General features: G+C 39.8%; 1 protein-coding gene across 1 annotated transcript in view; it reads right to left on the bottom strand.

The window, feature by feature from the left end:
• The window catches only part of DDHD1 (DDHD domain containing 1), a 1563737-nt gene that overhangs the window by 98613 nt on the left and 1438237 nt on the right, over positions 1 to 26887 (bottom strand). The window lies entirely within an intron of this gene.

Raw genomic sequence — 26887 nt, 5'->3', positions numbered from 1 at the left:
CAAAGTATGTTTTCCAACTTGTTCAGCAGAATGCAATAAATCCTGTAAATCTTTATTTTCCACACAGTCAGGAAACATCATCATTTTCTGTTTAAGCAGTCCAATAATATGCTGTTGATATTTTAACATATGAAATTTTATTTTATTTGTTTATTTATTTATTAATTACAGATATTTTTACCGGGGAGGTCCACTGGGCTTGGGGGCCCGTTTTCAGTGGAGGCCCGGGGAGAAAATCTCCAACAGGAAAAACAAGAGTTTAATTACATGAAAATTCAAAGACAGTTTGTAGCAGTTTAAAGCCCTGATTACCAAGGTTGCAGAAGTATAAACCTTCTTACCCCATCTATCCAGCACCCTGGAGTCTCTATCAGAAGGGGTAGGATTTTTAGCAGTAGAAGCCTTAATGCCCTTGGGCTCCTGAGAAATGGTTTCTTGATCTGCAACATGATTTTTGAAAAGGAACTTGTGGGACTCAGGAACCCTGTAGTATCTGTCAGGTTTACTGGGAGCCAGAGGCAGGGAATCAGGGGCCGTACTGGATTCCGAAAACACATCAACAATGTCTAGCACAGGAGGTATAGCCAAGGGCCTATGCTGAGGTAGAAGAAGGAAATCCCTAAGTCTGTTTTTTGAATCAGAAAATTCCTGACTTTCCCAGTGGAAATGCTCCCTTAAGGTATGCAAAGTTTGCCCAAAAGAAAAATCCGCAGGAGGGGAAGCAGAGGGAATGGAATCCTCTGCATCAGAATCCTCATAAGTAGGTACAGACAAATCCAGGTCATTACAAGAATCAGAAGAAACAGAAACCTGATCAGAAGATTCAAAATCAAGCTCAGCCCTAGGCCTCTTAGAAGGGGGGGGGGGTTTGACTACCCCTGATTAGAGTAATTAGATCTTCAGCCATTTTGAGCATTTGTTTTTTAGGCATAGGGGCCTGTACATGTGGCATGGGCGTCGTTTTTTTAGACATAGATCGAGATTTAGGCCTTAGCAATGAGGGTGGAGTCTATTTAATATGCAAGTCTATAGGCCTGAATACACCCTCAGAAGCCGGTGCCTGCACAGTGGCTCCGGACCCATCCAAGGTAGAGACATCTGTGGGTTCCATAGGTGAAGCCTCTTGTGGCATACCAGACTCCGAATGGGTCTCAGTAGAGGCCTGCGAATCAGAAGTAGCGGGTATCAGGGGCTGCAAAAGCGCCTCACTGAGTACCAGCGAACTGGCGTCTGGCTTAGGAGAAGCGTCGTCGGCAGTTTTGGACCTCGGCGGTCTGTCTCTGTCTTTATCTTTGTGTTTTTTCAGAATCCCGGTAGCCGGATGGCTAACAGATGACATTTCTGGATAATTAATCTGAGAACCGAAATATTTAGAGGCAAAAATGTACCGACGACGGATAGTGTGCGGATTAAATAAAGCACAAAACCGACAGCAAGGTACATCGTGGTCAGGGCCGGGGCAAGGAATGCAGTAAGAATGAAAATCTTTGTGAGGTATTTGCTTTCCACAAGTAATGCAATTATTAACTTTTATTGACATCGGTAAGGAGCAAAAAAAAGTTTCCCCAACGGGGTACTTAGCTTTAAGTTGAAGACTTCGGTTCTGAAACTCGAAAACGAAAATTTCAGTTGTCGGCCGACTGGCACTTGTGAACTGCTTCTGCTTCGGGCACCGCATGGCAAGAAAGACTGATGTAATGGCGTCGGATGCATGTTTTATACCCCTGACGACCTGACGTCATGGAAGAAGGGACAGCAACCGACGCAGGACCCAAGACTTTGTTAATCAGGCAGACTGAGGGCAACCTGCCAGCAGACTACCCAAATGTAATGACTGCAACAGTGAAACACGAAGACCATCATCCTTATCAAGAGAAGAATTTTAAATCTGTTTTAACGTCTTCTGATACATTTTGAGAATGTAACCAAGCCAATATTTTCAAAACTGATTTTGCAGCAGCAGCTCTGGAGACAGCATCAGCAGAATCATAAGAGCACTGCAGTGAGTGTTTACATGACAAGCAGACACAATTAAGGTATTCAATGAATTCATTACATCAGAAGAGAGTAACAGGTTTTGGTGGAAATCAAAATTAATAACTAAGGGCATATCCAAGGCCACTGGTAAACAATACATGGAAAAAAGTTTTATCATTGATTGATACTTTACAGCAAAAATACAAATTCTGATAACTATATATTGTTTCATTTGTACAGCAACTGGGAAGAAATTATATTATTGATGTCAGGCTGAATGTAAACATTGTAAATACTTGTATAACATGTTATATTTAATATTCTATGTACGTTTCATAATTTTTTGAAAATAAAAAATATGAGTAAAAAAAGGAGAGAGTAACAGTTTGCTTTCTCATACTCTCAATAAATAAATAAATAAAAATGAATGAATGAATAAAAATTTAGCATGTGAGCCAGGCAGTTCACAATTCTTAAAGTTAAAGTAGCAGCATAATAAACTTTCTAAAGCAAAAGCTTTTCCACCCTCATCAAAGGGAATGGGGTTTGCATTAACAATCTGTTTAAGAGCAGATGTTTTAGAGAAGGAAGTGACTGTTGGGTCTGTTTTAGGATTAGAAAAGAGGTATTTACGAGTCTGACTTACTCTGCGTTTCCTCTAAGACTTTTTAAAAGCAACAGGCTAGCAGGTAATAACTGCAAGCTGTTAAGAACACATCCTCTAAAGCTGTTACAACAGGAGGCACAGCTGCAGGCTGTGGAATACTCATTTGGAACAAATACTTTTGCTGGGAAATGGGGACTTCATTCTGTTCCCAATGAAATACTTTTTTTCATTTTAGCTACAATCTCAGGGAAAAAAACAAGATAGCTCTTTGGGGGTGGACTGGGGGCAATCTGAATAAATACTTTACTCAGAATTAAAATCTTCATATTGAGGAGAACTCAATGAAGCAACACACGGCCCACTTCCGTTCCCTCATCTTCATGCTGAAGAGAATCATTGTAAGAATGAGAGGGAGCTCTTTAAAAAAAAATTGAGACATTAAAAGCAGAAATTAACATTTTTTATTTTTTTGCTTTCTTTTCCTACGAGACTCCCTGCAAAAAGACCGACTCATAACAGAGGTTTCATCCCAGGGATCAGGCAACCCTAGCTAGCTTATACAAGTAGACCCTCACCTGCTCATTCCCCTGAGACCAAAAAGATTGGCTCTCCCTTGCCTGGTGAGAACACCATATCCACAAAGGACATCTCTAACTCCTAGTCTTTAGTGGCTTCTCAAGGAAGCTACACCAGAGGAACAGAGAGGCATCACTGAATAGTCCAAGAAACCAAGTCCTGCCACAGCACAGTCTTATCAGCAGCTGACACAGTGAAGGAGCCAGTCTGACACCCATAGACTCCCTAGCTGTTTTTTTTCCCCCTTGCAAACAGGGAAGAACCTAGGTGACCTCATCCAAACTGCTAAGGTTATGGCTTTCTTAGCGCTCTGTGTTGGCATGAATTACCAACACTGTAGAATGTCCAGTTTTAATGTATGTCCACCACTTTAATAAAAACAATTCTCTGACCCAGGACAAAAGAAAACTTCGCTCAGTTTACACTGTCCCCATGAGTTTGTAAACATAGAAGGACCCAAGCTATGGTTGTTACCAGTACCTACCCCCACTCCACAAGATGACAAGAATCAAGTCATCCAGGCAGGGGAGAGACCAAATATCAACAATAGAGTAACTCACTAAGACTGATCCAAAGGGACCCTCCTGCACAGACCTCAAAACACGTAGGTGCCAAAAGGAATCCATCATGTCCAACATCTTCAACCAGGTTCCCTGAAGAAGCATGGTTCGACTCTCTGGATAGTAATTATTCAGTGCCTGAAACAGTGGATACGGCTGTTGGATTTAATCACAACCGGGATGCAAAGAACCGTTCCCTACCTTTCAGAAACAGAAGGGGTAGAAATATCTCCCAATGACTGGACCTCAATTAGGGCCTCCTTCCTCTTCTGCTGATTAATGACCAGGGTCTTGGGGGAAGGTGGGCTGAAAAGGACCTCTCCTCAAAGGTGTCACTCAGAATGGTTCATCTACTCATTCTGGAAGGAGAAGATAGTGAGCACCATCTTCCTAAGCAAGCACACACTTAAGAGTGCTTGTCCTACTCACGGGATTAGTACAATCCAAATTGCAGGAAACCACAGGATAGCCCTCTGTAGAAGGTGTAGGCAGTCTTAACCCAGCCACTATTAAGCCCCAACTCTAGGATGGCTGAAACTTGCACAGGTGAAACAGACAGTTGATTGATCTAAGCTTCAGTGTGGCAAAGGAAACGCTTCTTACCCACCCTGTCTGAACCTTTATGCTCCTTGTCAGATGCAAAACATCATGATGCAATGGTTTTGTGGGATCATAGCTGAAATTCTGCCTTAGGATATCTGATCAGGATTTCAGCTGACTTAGTTGGGGGCTTGTGAGGCAGCAACTACCTTTGGCTGGAAAAAAGGAACCTGTACTCAGTGTTTCCAGGCTGCATAAATAGCATCCATGATACTAGAGTACTTTTTTTTTTTTTTGGGGGGGGGGATTCAGAAGTCTTTCTTCTTAACAGCCACTCATACAAATGATTCTCAAATATTTCTGGAGAAAGAAACGGGGGGGGGGGGCAGTAACAAAGCAGTTCAGCATGGAATCTATGAGCAGAGGATCTCTACAAAGCAATGGTCATATAGTGGAGAGCCTTACAAGTTAGAGGTGTTAGGGTTCTCACCCATGTCTGCAATAATAGGGTCTACATCCCCTGAATCTCAAAGGGCTCTAATGGGGGAAGTGAAACACATTCTCCCCAGCTCCACAGCAATATCACAAGGGTCAGCAAACTGGACACCAGTGTATGAAGATGCACCAGCAGATGACTACACAGAGGCAGGAGTGGCACAGAACCTAGTAATGGCATCAAGCCACATATCTTAAGGTGCATTGCTGCATATCCACAAGAAATCAAAGCACAGCCTGACATCAATGTCCTGATCTGGAAGCCCTGGCATGGAATTGCCTTACTCTGGCTCACTCATTTCAGCTGTACCCAGAGGTAGGACTGGTGAAGACAGACCTTAGTTCTGAATGCAACCACAAACCCAAACCTAGTAGACTCTAGAGTCTCTTTCCAGGAAACAGGCTAGTTATTCAACCAGGGAGGTACATGGTGCTAAAGCTGCGGGATGTCCTCATCTTGCTGGATACTGAGGGCTTATCTTTCACAAGCCACCCCACATCACTTGCTGAAAGTAAGGCAGAATATTACTGAAGTGAATACTAGTCAACAATAAGGATGCAATACAGGGACTGTGAGGTTGTCACAGGGTCAGGCCTACCGCCAGGACAGTTGGACCAATGCCTGGTCTCAGCCTCATGCACAAACACAGACAATCCTACAGCACAAGCCTTGAGCTATTATACAGTTCCTCCTACTGATGCCTGTGTGCAGCACAAATTGCCATCATCCTGAATAAATGAAGTACAGCAGCAGTTTGCCCCTCCCATGTCTGAATGCCCAAGTTGAAAAACAGTCACTTAAAGCACTGCTCTTCTTCCAAACAGTGAAGATAATGCCATTGCATAACTTGGCTCATTACTTAATGGCCATATAAACATTTTGATCAAGTTACTGTTTTAGGGAACTTTCTCACTAATACTTTTAACACCAAGATACATTTTAGGGAGCTTTTCTGTGAAGACGTTAGAATCTGAAACGTACCTCCCTAGACTATATGATGACAGACATCATGGAGCTCTCAGAATATGTGCCTCAGGCTGGTATAATCCTAGCATTAAGCAGCATTTTACCTTCTCCAAGGATGATGCCACAATATGAACAAAAGACGATTGACTTTAAAAATCTGCTTAGTTTCTGGTGTCATTCTAAGGGGGTGCAATATCTGTCAGCATGGAAGGAGATGGTCAACAGACCATGTTCCTTTGCCAGGGATGGTCTGCACCTCTCCCCTCTAGGCTTTTGAATAATAGCTAAAACATTGCCTTCCCCATAGTGCCTTTTATACGAAATGCCAAACTGAAAGTACTTCCAACATAGCAAATCAAAACCAAGAAAATCTAAAGGTACTACTGTTCAATGCTACGACTCTAAACAAAAAACTACACTACCGAGAAAACTCTCTTTACCCTAGAGAATGTTAATGTCTGTGCAGTCACTGGGACATGGTTTAAAGTCATGGAGAGAACAACGGCAATACTAGGGTATACTGCCTTACACACATTTAGGCCAGCTACTTCACAGGCAGGGACTAAAGGTGGAGGTGTCTCTATTTACATTAACGATAAATATACTTCAAGGCTGGTCAAACAGGACAATGCACTTGAGCTGCTCCATGTTCAAATCAACTTAGGCAAAATCTAATACCACTTCCTTGCAAGCTATAGGTCCCTCTCTATGACCCAGGGATGTATTTCAACTTGCTAGAAACACTAACCATCCAACCCAATACCATATTCATGTGCGACTTTAATTACCCCACTTTTAACTGGTAATCCTATATGACACCAAATGTACATGTACAGAGATTCCTGGATTTTGTAAACACATACTCCCTGGACCAGATATAGTCAACACACCAATCAGGGGTGCAGCCATACTGAATCTGGTCCTCACTAATATGGGACAGTGCTGCACAGCCCCCTACTGTAATGCCCTCCCTGGTGAGGTCATATCACAAAATGGTCTCCTTTGAAGTAAAAATAAAACCTGGATCCCCAGCTAAACCTAGAATATTCAGGAACTATTCTAAGGCTTACCTTCTGCTATTAAGTAAGAACCTGGCAAAATTTCAAGCGCCATAAACCCTTAGAACACTGTTGCCTATGCAGAACTGTACACAGTATCCCTGTACAAGCATGTTAATAGCTGCATAGAGGCAGATGTACCCCACCATGAAGTAGTACAGAACTAACTCAAAAAAACAAGACACCATGGTGGAATCACAAAATCAAAGGGCTGCATAACAGGAGGAAGAAAATCATGGCAAAAGTTATGAGGTGCAGCACTCAGCAGGATAAAAGCACTCTCAAGCTAAACAAACAACTCAGAGGACAAAAAGTCTACCAAAGCCAAATGTGAGGTAAGTTTGGCCTCCCAGGACAACCACAAAGCATTCTTTAGCTATGTCCGCAACCTCAAAGGCAATACACAATTGTGTGCAGAGATCACTGATAATGGAGCCACCTATACTGAGCCAGAAGACATAGAAAACCTCCTGGATGATAAATCCAGCTCCAACTTTACCCCTCTCTCCCTTCAGGAAATTTTATCAAATATTACTATCACTAGGGAACAGGTCCTTAATTCTCTCGCTAAGACCAAGAGACAATATCCCAGGATGCCTTCTAAATAGCATGAAACATGATCTATTAGGGCCTCTGGAATTACTATTCAACTGTAGTCTCCAAACAGGTTTCATGCCTCATGAATAGAGAAAGGCAACAGTCAACCCTCTTCACAAAGGTGGGTCATCTAGAGGCCCTGGAAAACTACAGACCCATAAGTCTCACTTCTCACTAGTCTTATATGTAAAGCCATAGAAAGAATTATCATGGAAATGATCAACAGAGATATAGTAAACCTCCAGACACTGGACCCAACCTAGTTTGGTATCGTCAAGGGCAGATCATGCCTACTCAACCTGGTGGACTTCTTTCAGAAGGTCACCAAAGCAATGGATGAGGGCAAAATTGTTCACACTGCCTACCTTGACCTCCCCAAGGCATTTGACACAATACCCCATTCGGGCATTGTTGACCAACTCTAGAGGTTGGGTACAAACCCATATGTCACCAGGTGGATAGGCAACTGGCTCACAGGACTCAGGAAGTTAGAAATGGGGAGTCCACCTCTACAAAGAGGTCACCCACAAGTGCAGTCCCTCAGGGATCAGTCCTTGGACTGCTCCTTTTTGGCATTTACTTCTCAGAAGTCAAGGCCAATGTCAGTAATCTCTGGCGGACTAAATTTGCAGATGATTGCAAATTAGGAGCTGTCATCAAATCTCACATAGACACAAATGTTCTCCAGGAGCTGACACAAACAACTCGTGTCAGAGCCATGGACTAAAACTAAATGCCAAGAAAGGCATAGATGTATCCTTTGGGAAGTCATCCATACCTGGTAACTATCATATTGACAACACACCCCTCCGACCCAATAGTCAGGGACTTAGGGGGACACATTTCACACAGAGCTAATCGGAAGAAGGGCACTGAGCAAAACTCTGATCTGTGATATACAACATTAAGTATCCTGTTTGTTTGCATATTTTTACTAGTTATTGCTTATTATAGCTACATACAGCACTTTTATTCTCTGCTGCATACGTCTTACTGTACTTTATAGCTATAAACTAATCTGCACGGTTGCACTAAAATTGTCTGCCTCACAGGGCCTGATAATAAGTTTTTTTATTGTCACACTGTTTGTAAATCTTTTCTAGCTAGTTTCACTGTGTGTGTGAGGTATCAACTAAAAATTTTCTCCATTTGTTAAACATCTGTTTGTGTTTGTTTGTTCTGATTTTCTGCCAAGGAGTGTATCATATAACTGATTTAGTTTCCAACCCCCCCCCGTCTCTATTGGTATCCTGTTCTTATACTTGGTAGCTTTGCAGTTGCCCAGCCCTACTGTAAATTTGATCTGGGACACTCCTCCCAGTCTAGTGTCACTAGCTCATTCTACCTAATACAGAGAGAACATCTGAGGCCAACTCACTTAGTTTCTTAACCTTGAATTATCTTCTGCTCCTCCTTTCTCCCTTTCCACTTTACTAAAAAAAAAAACAAATATTCTAAATTCTAAGCTTGTTTCCTGCCTTTCCTGTAGTCTAGTCCAGATACAGATTTGCTGTATCCAGGACTGTTTGTAAGCTTCTGAGACACCCAAGCCTTTCTGTGTTGGAGGGAAGCCTTCTACCTTATCAGTGGGAGTGGTAAGCACTAGGTAGCCTATCTACCACAAGAGGAGTGAGTGGTTCCTGGCCCAGATATTGTAGTATATTGGCCATTTGGGCAGTTTTTCCATCTCTTTCAACTTTTTGGTTTAAAAGCCCATGTTTGCGTTTGTTTCCCGCCTTTCCTGTAACTAGTCTAGCCCAGATACAGATTTGCTGTATCCAGGACTGTTTGTAACCTTCTGAGCGGTGTCAAAGTCTGCTCCTTAATTTTCCCCTTAGATCTACTAGTTCTCTCCTCTCCTGCACTTTTACTAGCTTATTAGTCTAGCACCTTACCAGACTTCTTGTAGCAATTATTGTAGCACACAAAAGTGCTACCAGCACTAAACGTTCTACAAAGAAACATCTCCAGTACTTATTATTAATGCCCACCGCTCCAGGCATGACTAAAGGTCAGTTCCCTGTGCTTTCTCCTATTAACCTGGTGAACATGGGCATCCTGAGGCAATGTAGCAACTGCCTCATGTACACTGACAACCCTCTCCTCTTACCTCCCAACACTCAGACTTGCGAGAGATGCACTTATATAGCCAAATCGGAAGCCATGCACTCTCCAGCCATGATCGGAATAGCTGGTCAAGAGGAGAAGGTCAACACTTGCACCACACCACATGGAACATACAGCCCTCCAGAACACACACCAGCACTGCCTTCACATAAAAACACAAACCACACACCCACCTTCGCGGACGCACTCAATAAAAGTCTACCCAAACAGCAGACTCTGTCACTGTACATGTGGGTGTTAATTACCTGAGACGTACCTCCCTGGACTACATGAAAAGACACATGGAGGAGCTCTCGGATTACGCAGCCCAGGTGGGTATGACCCTAGCCCTGAACAGCATCCTACCATCAGCCAGAATGACACCACAGTACAAGCAGAAAATGATTGATTTCAACAACTGGCTAAGTTTCTGGTGTCATTCTAAGAGGATCCAGTATCTGTCTGCCTGGGATGACATGACTGACGGACCTCGATGGTTTGCCAGAGTTGGCCAGGATCTGTCACCCTTGGGCTTCCTGATACTGGGCACGGCTCTTGCCACCCCTATAGTGCCTTTTTTAGGCGGTGTTCCAAAGACCAAATTACCACCATAACAGTTACAAACAAGAGCAATCTGAGGGTCATGCTGCGCAACACTAGAAGTCTAAATCTCAAAATGCACTCGCTCAAAGCACTCCTTAAAATGGAGAACATCGACATTTGTGCCGTAAGAGAGACTGGTTCAAGGCAGCAGAAAGCACCCCTGCACTACCAGGCTATAACTCATTCCACACCTTTCGGCCCCAGAACTTGGACTGAAGCTCCAAAGGTGGTGGTGTTTCCATATTCATAAAGGATGCGCACACCTCCAGACTAGTAGCCCAACATAACTAATCTGAGATACGTCAGGTGCAGCTAACATTGGGTAAGACAGTGATTCGAGTCGTAGCCTGCTATAGGTCTCCAACCATGTCCCAAGACTCGCACTCCACATTCCTAAGCACCCTGGAGAATATTTAGGTCCAACCTACCACTCTCATACGGGGCGACTTCAACTACCCCTCCATTAACTGGGAAAATTACTCATGTACCAATACACTTGACCAAAATTTCCTGGAATTCATTAATTCCAATGCCCTGGACCAGCTTGTTCTTATCCGCACTAGAGGTAGCAACATCCTTGACCTGGTCATTACTAACATGGGAGACCGTTGCTCTACACCAACAGTCAATTCCTCCCTGGTTAGATCTGACCAGAAACGAATCACCTTGGAAATCCCCCCCCCCCCCCCCCCCACAATTGTAACCACCATGAAAAACTTCTCCAAAGCTAACTTTGGGCTCCAAAAAACAGAGGTGGCTAACTTCACCGCACCCACGCAAATGGAGATCAGATGCATGACCGCCGAATCATACACCAATGTACTGTACAAACACATACACAAATGCATGGATCTCGCCATACCCAGTTTAAACAAGATGCTCGCCTCCAGAAAAAGGAAGCCAATCTGGTGGTCCCCTGCCCCAGACAAACTACAAGAGAAGGAGGAAACTGATGCAGAATAAGGTGAAGTCCCAAGACTGGAAAAACTCCCTTATCAGCTTCAACAAAAAGTTGAGATCCCTCATCAAATCCTCTAAAGCTAGTTATGAAAGCTGAATTGTAGCAGATAGTAAAGTCAACCACAAGGCCTTCTATAGTTATGTAAAGAATCTCCACGGCAATACTCAGATTTGCTCTGAGCTACTGCATAATGGTACCTCCAATACTGAGCCAACAGATATTACCAATATACTGGCCGGCAGATTCAGTGACAACTGTACCCCCCCCCCCAAGGGACCAGTCACAATACCAACTAACCAGGCACCCAGTATTACTGCTGCACAGGTTAAAACAGCACTGTCCAAGGCCAAGAATACAGCTTCTATGGGACCTGACAATACCCCTGGCTGTGTTTTACATGAACTACAGGGTGAACTGGCACCTCACATGTGTGCCCTGTTCAATCACAGCCTCACCTCAGGCTTTGTCCCTACCGGATGGTGCAATGCTACAGTTATCCCTCTCCACAAAGTTGGAGTGACTACAGACCCTGGGAACTATAACCCCATTAGTCTGACTAGTCTGATATGCAAAGCTATGGAATGCATCATCATGGACCTAATAAACAAGCATATAGGGATTCTCCAAACTCGGGATCCCACATAGTTTGGTTTTGTGAAGGGTAGATCATGCCTGCTCAACTTGGTCAACTTCTTTGAGTCAGCCACCAGAGCTGAGGATGAAGGCAAGGTGATTCATACAGCCTAACTTGATCTGGCCAAGGCCTTTGATACCATTCCCCACTCAGGGATCATAGAAACACTCACCAAGCTAGGCATTAACCCCTGTATCACTAGGCAATAAGAACACAAACCAAGGCAGCTGAATCACCGAGGCTAACACTGAATTTCCAAAGATAAAAGCAAAGCTTCTGGTGGATTAATCCACAAGACACATCCAATATCCATTTTAAAATGAATTTAATGATTCCAGTTAAAAGAAAAAAGAAAGTAAAAGTCCCTGGATGCTCACAAACGATAAGCGCTTTCGAATTAATCTTCTTCAGATCGTAGAGAAAGTTGGGACAGTCTTGCTTTTATATATAAAATATTTACATTCTATTGGCCATTACCAATTTGCAGTTAGCCAATGATTACTGCACCTTTCTCATCTCTTTTGCACTTAGAATGTCATGTTTGGTTTACACCCCTAAACTGTTCGTATTGACGTTTTTAACTAATATGTAAATTAGCTGGAAAAACAACCATTAAGAAACGAGCAAGGTCCATTGTGGCCAATCAAAGTTAGAAGTGTATTCCTAACACAGCTTAATGCATCCTTCCTCCATTGTAGTATGGCAGTGAACTTCTCGCCAGTACTTCATAATGTGAAATTCACTCTTTTTATACTTAAAAAACTTTTAAAGTCTTTGCCTTCAAAGGACTTACAAAAAGAAGACTTGTGAGAAGGAAGCTGATCGCGAAGTCATTTTATTATAACTTATACTGCCCGGTATCTTTACAACAATCTGCTTAGCCTGCCATTGCAATGGCAACAGTCCTAAAGTCATGATGATATGCGCGATTAACAGCACTAATAGTACTGTCCTGATCTTAGGTATAAAATTCAAAATATGGCACACATACTGAAAAAAAGTGATGTTTTCCCCAAACTTGATTGCTAATGATGGCGGGAAGAAATATTCCCCATTGGTATTATAGTGTGAGAGAGATCTGATTCCTCTATTCATTAAAGCTTGAAATAAACTTTTTCCACAGCTTTCAGTTCTGTATGTAATGCATGAATAAATTGGCCAATACCAATGTTACTACTGCTTGCCGTAATAACCGATATCCAATGATATAACGTATTCTAAGCGTTTGTCATAGGGCCATAAGAAAAAATATTTTCTAATCAACAGAAAGTGGGTGGTACTTGATAAGCATTCCTAATAATGTGTTACTTATCCGTCACTGCTAACCAGTAGTTAGAAGATTTTTCTCAAATGCATAGATATAAGTGAACGCTTTCTCTGCGTCACTTCATTGCAGCATTCTGCTTACAATAATCTCACCAAAATCCTGTTCACATGCCAGTAAAGCATCACTGACAACTTAAATGCTTTAAAAAATACGGCTTGAAATAAACTTTTTCCACGGCTTTCAATTCTATATATAATGCAGGAATGAATTGGCCAATGCCAATGTTACTACTGCTTGCTGTAATAGCCGATATCCAATGACATAACGTATTCTAAGCATTTGCCATAGGGACATGAGAAAAATGTTTTCCAATCAACTGAAAGTTGGGTGGTACTTGATAAGTGTTCCTAATAATGTGTTGCTTATCCGTCACTGCTCACCGGTAGTTAGATTTCTTTATTATTATAGCAACTTTCATTTTTTTTTTTTCCAATTCCTTTTTATTAGAGTTATATCAAAATCAAATGAAGACAAGAAAACGATATAACAGAGAATAAAACAATAACATACAATGTACAGACCTACAAACATAAAACCTATATACATTAATAATCTATATACAGTTCTCATCTATATCAAGCTATGCAGCATACAGAAATATGAGTTACAATCATGTCAGAATGAGTTCAAATATCATTTTCCAAGTGTCCTTCTGGGTCCTTTTTTTCCTCATGGAATACCATAAATATTTATGAGCCAGAAGTTGTTTACTAGATGTTTGCTTGAATCCATCCCATGTTATTTTGGACCTGTCTTTCCAATTTAATGTGATGTAGTATTTTATTAGCATAAATGTTGTAACTAGAATGTGCGTGTGATTATTCTTCATTCCTATAGGAGGTACATGTAAGAGGGCAAATTTCCAGGATAAGGTTGATTTTTCATAGCCCATTTTCTCTAATTTGACTCTTAAGGCACATTTACAACTCCAAAATATATGAATAATATCAGCTTCTTTGGAGGGGCAGAATTGGCAAAAAGGTGGGAGTTCTTTGTACATTTTATTTAATATTGTGGGTGTAAAATTTGCGTTGTTTAGGATCATAAGTTGAGTATATTTGAGCTTCTGAAGGAGAATGTCTTTGGAAAATTTCTGAATTGCCTGTGCAATTATATTGGAGGTAATTGTAGGGTCTTGTTTTGTCCAGTAATTGGAGTGGATAGCTTCTTTCGTGTGTCTAAGTGAGATAATGAATTTATAGGTATTTGAGATGATTTTTTTTTTCCGTGTCATCATATCCCAAAGTGTTCTACATGTATCTATATGTTGATCTGGGATGTCAGTATCCTTCCAAAATCTGTAACATACTTCTTTCAGTTGTCTTATCATAATCGTATATTTAAACGGGAGATTAAGTTTGTTTCTAATATTAGTTATAGATTCCTGCCTAAGTAGATAAATGTCTAAAACTGTCTTTTTTTTCAGTAGTGGGTATGAATTCAGGTCAATCATCTTTTCATTTAGTTGAATATTGGGGTTAAGGTGTAATGGTTGGAAAGTATAAAAAACAGTTAATAGATTTAGTGATTAGAAGAGATTTTGTGTTATTTTAATTTGTTCCCATATGTCGTTTTATATTTTGTATCTTCTTCTGGATATTCCCTTTAGAAATGAGAGGGCCTTGGGATTAAATTGTAATGTTTTAACATAGTTATGATATAATTTCAACCAGGTTGGGCACCACATATTGATTTGTTCCCTGTAATTTGCAATATTAATTAGTCTACTACCTTTGGCAATTTCGTAATACAGTTTAAAGTCAGGCAAGCCCACCCCACCTTTGTCCTTTGGATATATAAGTTTTTGATAACTTATCCTGCTGGGTCTTGGATGCCAGACAAATTTTGAGTGGGATTATTGGATGTTATTGAAGACTTTATTGTGGATCAGTGTATTGGTTGCGTTAAATATAAAAAGTATCCTGGGGAGGATATTCATTTTAATGATGGCTACTCTAGAGAGAAGGGGGAGTTTCAATTGTGTCCATCTTACCAAGTATTTTTGTATGGTGTTCCATGTTTTAATCACATTGTCCTGATAGTAATTATGTGCATCGGTATAGAATGCTATTCCTAGGTACTGTATGTGGTCACTGACTTTAATATTAGGTATAGTACCTGCAGTTGGGAATTGAGCGTAGTTATTAATCAGGAATATTGTTGTCTTATCCAAGTTTACTTTATAGTTCGTGAACTTTGAAAATATCTCTATTGAATTATTGATTTTGTAAAGATCCGTGTTGGGAAGAGAATAATATATATTTAAGTCATCTGCGTACGCTGATTGAGAAATTTCAGTGTTAAAAAGGAGGGGTATATTATGAAATGTTCTTTGTTTTATTAGTAAGAATAAGGGCTCAATATATAGGTTGAATAGGAAAGGTGATAGGGGGCAGCCTTGTCTAATCCCATTGTTAATATTTATTTTTTTGGAGCTAACTTTATTAATTTGTAGAGTGGTATATGCTCTGTTGTGTAAAGTGTTTATATAGTGAATAAACTGTGTAGGAAAGTTAAATTTTTGCAGAATCAAGGTCAGAAATGACTTATTGATTCTATCAAATGCTTTAGAAGCGTCTATAGCTAAGGTGTAGATAGGTGTTTGTTTCTTTAGGGATAAAGATATCATTACTTCAAGAGTTAGAGTTTGATCAACTGTTTGTCTCTGATTGATAAACCCGGATTGTTCTGGGGAAATAATTTTTGTAATTATAGTCTTAGCTCTATTAGCCAAAATTGCTGCCATAATTCTCATATCCAAATTAATAATAGAAATGGGCCTGTAATTATTAGGGTTGGTTGTGTCCTTGTTTGGTTTAGGTATTAATATGGTTCTGGATGCATTTAGGTGCGGGTCAGAGATACCCTCTTGTATTATGTGATTATATAGGTGGTGATGTATGATCGACATCTTAGAACTAAAGCATTTGTAGAACTCGGCTGAGAAACCATCAGGACCCGGCGTCTTATTATTTTTGAGGTTATTAATTATAGTTTTGATGTCCACTTGTGTAAGTTCAGCTGATAGAGAAGTTTATTGTTCCTGGGGAAGTTTAGTTCATTAATAAATAAAAGTAGTTCCTGTGAATGTTTTGGGGGTAGGGTTGTACACTTCTTCATATATTCTCTCGAAGACCTTAACTATATCTTGTGAGTTAGAGTAACTGTTTTGCTGAAAAATAAGTTCCGAGATATGTGGATTAGGTTTATGCTGATTCAACAGTCTTGCCAAGAATCTAGAGGGGAGTTGGGCCCACTGTGAGTAATTGGCTAGGTTTTTTATTTCTTGAAATGATAGGTTTTCTGCTTGTAGTGCTAGTAACTTAGCCTGAAGTTGATTAATGGAGTTCTCTACCTCCAAGGAATAAGACTGCTGCAGCCTAAGCTCAAGTTTAGATATTTCATCCTTAATACTTTTTTTCTTTGGTGAAAATATTTTTCTTATAGAAAGCGTATTTATTGATTAACATCCCTCTAATTAATACCTTGGTGGTAGCCCAAGTTACATCGAACAGAAAGGTGTTATCTACAATAGCTAAAATGCATTGGTCCAGTAAGAAGTCAATTTCTTTTCTAATATCTTGTTTTTCTAATACGTTAGGGTTCAAGTGCCAGAGTCTATTATTGTTATGTCATGAGTTGCAATGTGCCCAATCTATTGTAAGGGTGATTTTCGAGTGATCCGATAGAGATCTGGGTTCTGTGTCTAGTGAAAGTTTAAATTGTAATAGGGTGTCCGAGACTAAGAAGAAATCCAGTCTGGACCAAGTTTTATGACACTGTGAAAAAAAGGTAAAACCTTTACTATTTGTGTGAGGGATGGTAATGAGGTGTGGGTCGCTAAGTCTAAAATCATTTTTGATTTCGAAAAGGGCAGTAGTGGGCCTGTGAGTTGAATTTAGTTTTTTTGTTTGTTCGATCTATATTTGGGTCTTGAATAGAGTTCCAGTCCCCCCCTAGGATGTAGTAGTGTTCTGGGAAGGAGTTTATTAAGTTATAGATGCCCATAATAAATTTGTGTTGAGAGGAGCAAGGGGCATATACATTTACTATCAAGATTGGTTTGTCTACTTTGTCAATTTTGGTTATAAAATAACACCATCTGCCTCCTGGGTCTGAATCTTGTCTTAAAATATTGTATTGGAACGAATTTTTAATAATGATGGCAACTCCTGCTTTATTGGTGTTATTACCAGCTGCTATAATGGATTTGATCCATTTTTTATTTGCCGTGTGAACCCACTGCTCCTTTAGTAGGTGTGTTTCTTGTATCATTATAAAGTCTAGATTGGATTTATAGACAAGATGCATGAAAAGTTTTTTCTTATTATCTGTTTGTAAACCTTTAACATTCCATGAAGTTAACTTCAACATCTTTTCTGTAGAACTTGAATACAAAATCGGAAGTTATGTACTGTACTTTTAAATAACTGTATCACTGCAGGACCCCGAACACATACATACATTATTAGATATAGATGAGAAACTCTTCTAGCTTTATCCCAGTGCCTAACCACTACCTCTGTCCCCCTGGAAGAGATTGGGATACCAGTTCTTATTAGAAGCACAATTCTTAGATAGAGACTATAGAAATTCTTTTTAGGGTTTAACCATGGGGTATCCCTATTCATACAGTATATCCCAGTTCGTTAAACCAATACCAGCAGAGCATAGAAACCTATTCTATCCCTAGTACCGTAGCTTGAAACATCATGCAGAGCACACATTGAAAGTACAGTGAGAAAATTGCTAAGTTAACTATATATTTACATTCATGTAGACAGCATTATATCCTGTATTTTCATGAGCCCTTAATTTATCTAGAACTCCTCTCTCGGACTCTGTATTCATACAGGGTTTGAACAATGCTAAAGTATTTTGAAACAAGATATTTTCATCAGAACTCCACAAATAACATTTTTTTCTTTTTTTCTTTTCCTTCCCCTTCTTTTTTACGGCTTGTACTATAGATAAAAATGAGTGTCCATCTGGTTGTGACCATAATCCACAAGTTGCTCTCTTAATGTCTATGTAAAAAAAAAAAAAAAAAAGCCTCTGTTTTTAAGCTGAATAAACAGAGACCAATATGCAACCAGATATAAGATCCACCTATATTATGCATTTCCACTGTTTGCCCTTTAAACAGTACAACGTTAAATGTATTAAGCCCTTAGATTTCTTCAGCATCCTATCCTATTTTACAGTCACCATGTAGTTTTTAAAGTACCTTTGTATAGTGAGATATCCAGTATTTTGTCCATATTAGTGTGTGCCTGCTTCCTCCACAAAGTTTTTCTGTATCCTCGGGTTGCTCGAGTTGTTTTTACTCTTCACTTTCATTTTTATTCTCCTTCGGTGCAGGACTGTGTAGAGTTGGGCTCTGTAGCTTTAAGGAAGCATTGCACCTTGGGAATTCAGCCTTCACACAAGGTTAGTGTTGACAACCTAGCTTGATGGGAGCTGGAGCTTCTATTTCAGACTGACGACTATGTGAAGATCATACCCAGGAACCAGCACTTGATTTCGGACGCAAAAAGCAGGGCCCCTCGGTCGGAAATCATCTGAGGAAAAGGAAGCTTAGCAGAAGCGCGTTATACAAAGCAGGTAATCTAGATTATGTGGAAGGATCTTCTTTTCTTTTTGCTTGTGGCAGTAAGAGCATAACTAGCGTTTATTGGGTTTTAAAACGCGTTTTTTCCTGGGTTTGTTTTAAATACTTTAAGAAACGTCGTAGCTGCTTCTTCCTTGTTGTTGCATGAGTATCTGCGGTCTTGCATTGTAAAGGTAAGTCTGTTGGGGAACTTCATTTGGAATCTGATTTGTTTTGTTATGAGGAAAGAACAGTAAGGGGCAAGTTTTTGTCTCTCTAGTTTAATTTGATATGGTAGAACTTGAGCAATGGTAATGCTCATGCCATTCCAAACCACAGATTTTTTTGTTTTGGCAGCAAGTAATATTTTGTTAACATGAAGAAAGCTAAGGCTCTTGGCATATACAATTCTTGGTCTAGTTTATTTATTTTATTTTATTTATTTTACATTTGTTAACCGGGATGGTCCGACTGGATACATGTCCTTTTTCAGCGGCGGCCCGGGGAGAAAAGCTCCAACAGAGTTACATTGATAATTAGGTACAGTAAATGAGCTGAAAGAACTTAACAAAAACATAGGCTATTTACATACAAGTACAAGACTGCCATTACTATTTCTGAGATTACTAAAAATGTAACATTAATAACATATTAGCAAGGACGGTAGGCAGTATAATGACATAGAGTTAGACAGGATACATATTTCTTTATCACAGTATACAAAGTACTTATCATCTTAGCTAGTTGTTTATGTTTTAGTTAATGGCACAGAGCTAGTCTGGGTTTGAGCAAGGACATAGCCAGTGTGACTTGAAGTGGAGTTTTAGACTATTTTTGAATTGACTTAGAGAAGTTGCAAGCATGATGTTATTTGGGAGAGAGTTCCATATTTTACCAGTGGTGTTGGCAAATAGCGCGTCACCACCTAGGTTGAGAGATTTAGTTGTTTGGACAAGGAGTCTGTTTGCTGAGCGAAGGCAGCTTAGATTGGAGTAGGGAGTCATTAAGTTTTTTAGTGCTGAGGTATTCTCAGGTTGTTTAAGGATTTTGAAGGCCTCTATGAGTTGGGACTGGTGAAAAAGGTGTGGGAATTCTATCCATCCAAGCTTTTTCAGGTTAGTACAGTGGTGTGTTCTGTAGGGTAGGCCTGTAACGAACCTGGCAATGTGATTATAGCAGGATGAGAGCTTGGCCAGATCAGATTTGTTAAGGTGAGTGAGGACAGGAGAGGCATATAGTAGGGTAGAGAGAAGGTGTGAACGGGCTGTGGCTGCCCTGGCATTCGGGGTAAGGAAGGCTTTAATTCTATATAGGGTCCCAAGTTTCTTGTTGACTGACTTAATGGCTTGGTTGATATGTATATCAAATCTGAGTTTATTGTCAATGTTTACTCCTAATAGCTTTGTATAGGTGTCTGGGGAGATGATGGTTCCATTATTGGATTTTATAGTGAAGTTTTCAGTCGGAGATCTATTGGTTGGGTAGAAGAGAAGTAACATGGTTTTGTTTGGATTTAAGATCAGGAGATGGTTGGCAAGCCAGTTTTCGACTTTGGTGAAGCTATGTTGGGTGGTAGTTAGTAGATTTGCAAGAGAGGCATTGGAACATCATATAGTCGAGTCATCTGCATATTGAATGCAGGTGGCTTCAGAGATGACTGTCTGGATGTCGTTTATGAAGACTGAAAAGAGGAGAGGTCCTAATATGGAACCTTGAGAAACTCCTATGGTATTTGGTAGTAGGCAGGAGAGCTTGTTTTGCCACATTACTGCTTGTTGTCTCCCAGTGAGGTAAGCTTGAAACCAGTCAAGGGCTGGAGTATCTAGATACAGGGTTTTTAAAGTATATAGAAGTAACTGATGGTTTACCATATCGAAGGCTTTCGATAGGTCCAGGAAGAGAGCGGAGGATATTTTTTATTATTCCGGTTAAGATTAATGTTTTCAGTAAAAGAGAGGAGGGCAGTGGTTGTACTATGATGGGGTCTGAATCCATGTTGAGAGTCTGTGAGTAGTTTATTTTGGGTTAGATAGAGCATTAGTTGGTTGTGCATGCACTTTTCCATAATTTTGGCAAGTGGTGATAGTATGGCTATAGGTCTATAGTTGGATAGTTCTGTGGATGAACCTCCTTTGAGGAGTGGAATAACATAGGATATTTTCCAAATTGAGGGGATTGAGGCCTCGGTTATGGTTCTGTTAATTAGGATTGAGATAGGGTAGGCTACGACATCTGCAGAAATTTGCAGGTATTCAGCCGGCAGAAGATCGGCTGAAAGGGTGGTTGGCTTCAGTTTTTTAAAAAGGGATCTGATAAAGGATGTGGACACTGGCTGGAAGTTAAAAGAGAGTGGTGAGTCGGGTATAGTGTTTATAGAAGTGTGGGGAGGAGAAAGTTGGTTAGCTAATGACTGGATAGTTTCTGTGAAGAAAGTATTGAATGAATTGGCTATATCTTCTTGGCTCTTGTCAGATAATGTTCCTGGGGTCGGAGTAGTGGATTTGCCTGGTTGGAGAAGTTTATTTATGCCTGCCCAGTACTTTTGAGGGTTATTCTGATGTTCTATGTTGCAGATTGTAGAAGTAATTTTTCTTATCTAGTATGATGGCTTTTTTAGTCTCATTTCTAAGTTGTTGGAATTTGATACGATCTAGGGGTAGTTTGGCAGTGCGCCATTTATCCCACGCTTTGTCTCTAGTTGTTATTTTGGTTTTGGTGTCTGTTGTTAGCCAGGGTGCTAGTTGAGTTTTAATTCTTACTGAGCGTTTAGGGGCATGCGAGTCAAGTATAGTAAGGAATGAATTGTTAAATGATGACACTGCCTCATCAAGGGGAAGGAACTTTAGTTTTGTCCAGTTACATGATTTGAGTTCAAGTTGAAATTTAGTTGGGTCAAAGTTTTCTTGGATCTGATAGACCTATAAATAGGTAAGCTTGTACAATTAATTTTGTCTTTCATGATGTATGTGAGCAGGTGATCACTAAGATCATTAGGGAGAGTTCCAGACATATAGTTCTGGGGATGACTGTTGGTGAGTATCCAGTCTAGTATACTCTCTTTTTGGTTACTGTTACCTGTACATGTGGTAGATGATATTATCTGAGAGAATCCATGTAGGTTAACAGGGATGGGGTTGGACTGTGCTGTGCATTGGTTCCAGTCAATATTAACATCGCCCAGGACAATGGTTTCTTGAGGGTAGTTGTTGGCTATCCAATGTAGAATGACCTCTAGTGTTACTACATTGTTCCCAGGGGGAATATAGGTGACAATAAGGTTAATGCCCTTATGATTATTTAGTAGAATTTTTAGAGCTAGTATTTCAGCGTTAGAGACCTGGGGTGGTTGTATAGGGTTAGTTATGATGTTAAGTGTGCTATTCTATAAGACGGCTATTCCACCTCCTCTTTTCTTTACTCTATCTGCCCTAAGTATATTGTAACCAGGAGGCGGGATCTCATTGTCTTTGGTTGATGGCCGGAGCCATGTTTCAGATAGGCACATTATATTGGGGAGGTATGTGGCTAGTACAGCATGGAGGCTATGTATCTTATTGTTTAGGCTTCTAATGTTTAAGTGGCATATTAGGAGGGAGTTGACCAGTCGGTGGGAGAGTGGTGGGCTGGTAGGATTTTGAGTTAAGGTTGGGCCTGGATTAGGATGGATGTCCCCATCTTTGGTTATGTTTTTTCTTAGATACGCTAGTAGTCTAATAACTTTGAATAATAGTTTTAGTTCATATTTGGATTTTGGTGTTGGAGTGGTTTTTTTAGAAGCAAGTGGTTGGAATTTATAATTTTTGGGGTAGTGTAGTAGTGGGCAAGTTCCATGATCAGTGGAGGTAGGGGGGTCTTGGTTTGGCATTTTGGATAAGAGAAACCTACGAATGTGAGATTTTCATAGCTAGTAAGAAAGTATGGCAGAATTAAGAGTGGTAAGATAAGAGGAAGGAGTTTATAATTATTTATAGACATGTTATATGTCATCAATGGGGGTCAACGCGCTTCAGCGGAATAGTAGGGGTTAAACCGTAAAGTCGCGGGCGGGCGGGAATTGGAGAGGAAGTTGTGTAGGTTGGAGAGGATGTAGGGGTGTGGCCTAGTGGCTATAAATGTAGACACATTGGGGGCGGGTGGGATAAGGGGGCAGGGAGGGGAGCGAAGCGGAGCGGGGCTAACCCAGTCCCAGTTTTGGTCCTATGAGTGGGGTAAATAGTCTGATAGTGTAAGTAAGCAGATTGGAGTACAGGCTTGAAATTCAACATAAACATATACAGTTGTAAAATGTCTAATACAATTCAACATAAATAGGCATTTACAGTTGTAAAACACTTACTGGAGAGACACTGAGCCTTCATGGGGCCTGTAGCAGAGTGGATTGTAGTTTTACAAATGGTGCCTGCCACAGGTAATATTTATTAACTCTGGGATTGTCTTAAGGTAATAAACAGGGAAGGGGAGGGGAGAACAAGGGTGTGAGCAGGCAGTTTTTTGTACTGCTGCTAATGAGCCAAAGCAAGACAAGTATGTGTTAAGAACAATCACAATTGACCAAGGACTGCTCTGAAACTAAGTCTTGTCTTAATTTCTCAGGTGGAAAACCAGGATAACCTTGAATCAGTAGACTACTGTGGTACAGTTTAAATAAACACACAGTATTGATCAGTTATTGATACTATTTGCTAACAGAAGGGAATAAGAGAAAGTGGAAGATGTGTATGTGTGTGTAGTGGTGGTGGTGGTGGTGGGGGGCTGCTTACAGCCAAAGCACAGTGCTCTCCAGGGGAAAATGAAGATTGGCTCAAACAGTTAGACACATACTCAAAGTTAACTGTAGCTGTTTGCAGACAGTTCAGACCCGGACTGCACTTTTCTTATAGGAATGTTAAAGGTGGTACCGGAGTTGAATACTTGAGTGGTGTTAGGTCTAGAAAAGAAGAGTACAGAGAGGAGTAAGCACTTTTGAGATGGTAAATATATATTAGAAAGATAAAAAACACACTGAGCAAATAGCTACCACATGCAATGTCCTGAACCACTACTTAGTATATGCAGATACTGAGCCAATTGGAAGAACATTAGAAAACAAAAACCAGACAGTTATGCAGCAACAGATAACAATATAGCGAGTTAGTTACAACTGGTGATGGTCTAAGAGCCCTATGTGCTCTCTCAATAGTGATTTGGTTAGTTTCTAAGTCATTTCCTGGAATAGGGCAAAGATTTCTGACTGTGTTCATCAGCTTATTTTGATCTACATTTTCAGGGATGCCCCTTATAATTAAGTTGTTCCGTCTAGATCTGGCTTCGAGATCCAGGATTTTTGCTTGTATTTCCTGAATATCATTTTTGTTGGTATTTGACTCCTTTTGGATGCTTTCTATTTGAATGTTGTGATCCATTATTTTAGATTCTATTTTGTCCAGTCTTGTAAGTATTTTATCTGTAGATGAGCCAATTGTGTTAATTTGAGTTGATAGGTTTTGTATAGCTTCCTGAATGGGTTGCAAAGCTACTTTCAAGTCTTCTAGGTTGGAGTTTTCTGACTTGTTTTTATTTGAGTTTGCATTTTTACTAGATTCCACAGCTTTGCTAGTTCTGGCTCTTTTAGATGTTGTATCCTTTTCAGGTGAGTTTATTGTAGTAAATTTTGATTTAGTAGTCTGGCTTTCCATAGATTCCTGATCATTAGGCATTTTGTTTGATCAGACTTACTGTATTTGGTAGAAGTTCTTCTGTGATGTAATTTAGGATTACCTCGGCCTAGCAGTATTCAGCACAAAGTTCACATGTGGCACAGATCCTTACAGCTATCTGCAGAAATCCTGTCTTTTTACCGAGGATCCAGATTTATTTCTTATTCCAGTTAATACCGTAAGTTGCTCCTATGCCTGTACCATGTATTTGGTGATATAGAGAATTTTATCTCCCTTATATTTTATGTAAAATGTTCGGGTAAGGTGCTCTACTGGGTTTCAGCACTCTCTATAGGATGGCAGCCATCTTGCTCTCCGGTAGTTAGATTTCTTTAAATGCAAAGATATAAGTGAACGCTTACTCTGCCTCACTTCATTGCAGCATTCTGCCTACAACAATCTCACCAAAGACCTGTTCGCATGCCAGTAAAGCATCATAGACAATTTAAATGCTTTAGAAAACACGTGGTCAGTTTTGATGAAAATCAGATTATAAAACTTTCACTTCATGAACAAAGAGCAGTCTCATATTACTCGAACCTTGTTGATGTTAAACTTTCATGTTTTCCTTTTAAATTGCACCATAAGTATAGTCATGCAGAATGAATAGGTACTTCACTTCATAAGGAAATTCTTAATAACTCTTTCTTTGCACAACAATGGCAAAACTAGAACTGGAATAATTTCAGATAACTCTTCATCTAGATTAGGATTGCATAACATTAGCAAAGCTAGAACTAGAATAATTTCAAATGATTTAGGAGAATAAGTTCCAGAGGAATACCCTTATTATTCACTATCGTATAGATAGTAAATGCCACTAGGTCTATATAAGGACATTTGTATCTGTTCTTCCATCTACATTTAATCCTCTCACACATATTGCTTGGGTTATAAGTGTTCTTCTAATCTTTGTACATATTATATGCTCTCTCATATGTTCCTTTAACTTATGGTTGGTCTTCTCATCTTCAATATAGGTTTTAACGGAATGATACTGTTTAGACCTGGTGGTTGGTCAGCTCGCAGATTAATTATCCATTTAGTTTCCCTCAGTTCTGTAAACGAACAGTTTAGGGGGGTGTAAACCAAACATGACATTCTAAATGCAAAAGAGATGAGAAAGGCGCAGTAATCACTGGCTAACTGAAAATTGCAAATTGGTAATGGCCAATAGAATGTAAATATTTTATATATAAAAGCAAGACTGTCCTAACTTTCCCTACAATCTGAAGAAGATTAATTTGAAAGCACTTACTGTTTGTGAGCATCCAGGGACTTTTACTTTCTTGTTTTCTTTTAACTGGAATCATTAAATTAATTTTAAAACGCATATTGGATGTGTCTTGTGAATTAGTCCGCCAGAAACTTTGCTTTTATCTTTGGAGATTCAGTGTTAGCCTCGGTGATTCAGCTGCCTTGGTTTGTGTTCTTATTGCTGAACTGGCAGTTTTATCATAGCAGTTGGAAGATTTTTTCTCTCATTTTGCTCCTTTACTTTGCCTCTGTAGATGGCTAACGAAGCGATTACAAATAAGAACAAAGAATACCTTACCAATATAAATTTCATTCAAGGTAAGAGTATTGAAAACTCGGAAAATAACTTAAACCCACTATTGAATTTACAGCTTGACACCAATAATGTAAATATGGCTAACAATATTTCTGAAGAAGTAGATACTACTACTTTTGATATGATTTTTAAAGATGTGGAAGCAGTGGCGTTCAAGTCAAGGTTGACATGGCAACGCTTCCATTTGGAAGCATGTATTTATCGTCAAGTGATACCCAGAGGCATGCGTGTGAAATGCATACCAAGCTATGGCAATCAACATCCTACATTGTTAGCGAGCTGGCAAGCCATTAATCTTGAAACAAGTTTTCGTTATATCAAGTTGTTATTAGAATATTTCAAACCAGAACACGACAAAATTGCACAGTTAATAAAACAGAAACAAGTAGAACTTGAAAAAGTGAATTTAACCCCTCAGCAAATAAGTAAATTTGAAACTTTACAGTTTAACTTGAATGTGTATGAATCGAAATTAAAGGAACAAAAAAATAAAGAAATTGAACAGAGATGTCTTGGATTTTAAGCAAGGCCGCATCTTTGAATGGCCTAGGGAAGAACATACAGTAGAAACACCAGTTCATCAGCCATACAGTAAAAGATATACTGCCACATTATTTAATGAAAACTCCTCAGTTTTTCCGACAGCTACTGAAGAAAATCAAATTACTAATTCTATGTCATCTGATCAACCTAGTGGCTCATCAGAGACCAATACAGCAAATTCCTCAGAGACCCCTATTTCAGGAGCTATACCGAAAAAGAATGGGGCTCATCTTCCATTATCCATCTCATTACCGTTTTTTTTTAAACAAACCTACTACAAAACTCACAGATCACAGAGTCAAGACCGGAAGAGGAAAAAGCCCCTCTTGTAAATAATTCTTTGGTTGTGAATATTTCCAAATATAGTCTCACATCTACGGAACAATCAGTATTAAAAAAAGGACTAACATTAATTCCTGCTTTCAGGTCAGACTTGAATGAGTTCGTCATTGATTTGAAGTGCTTTGGACGTAATGT

Source organism: Protopterus annectens, chromosome 6.part0 (assembly GCF_019279795.1).
Source record: "Protopterus annectens isolate FY-2018-M chromosome 6.part0, PAN1.0, whole genome shotgun sequence".
NCBI classification, from domain to species: domain Eukaryota; kingdom Metazoa; phylum Chordata; order Ceratodontiformes; family Protopteridae; genus Protopterus; species Protopterus annectens.
Note: the sequence above shows the minus strand (reverse complement) of the source record. Positions and strands in the feature narration are given on the sequence as shown.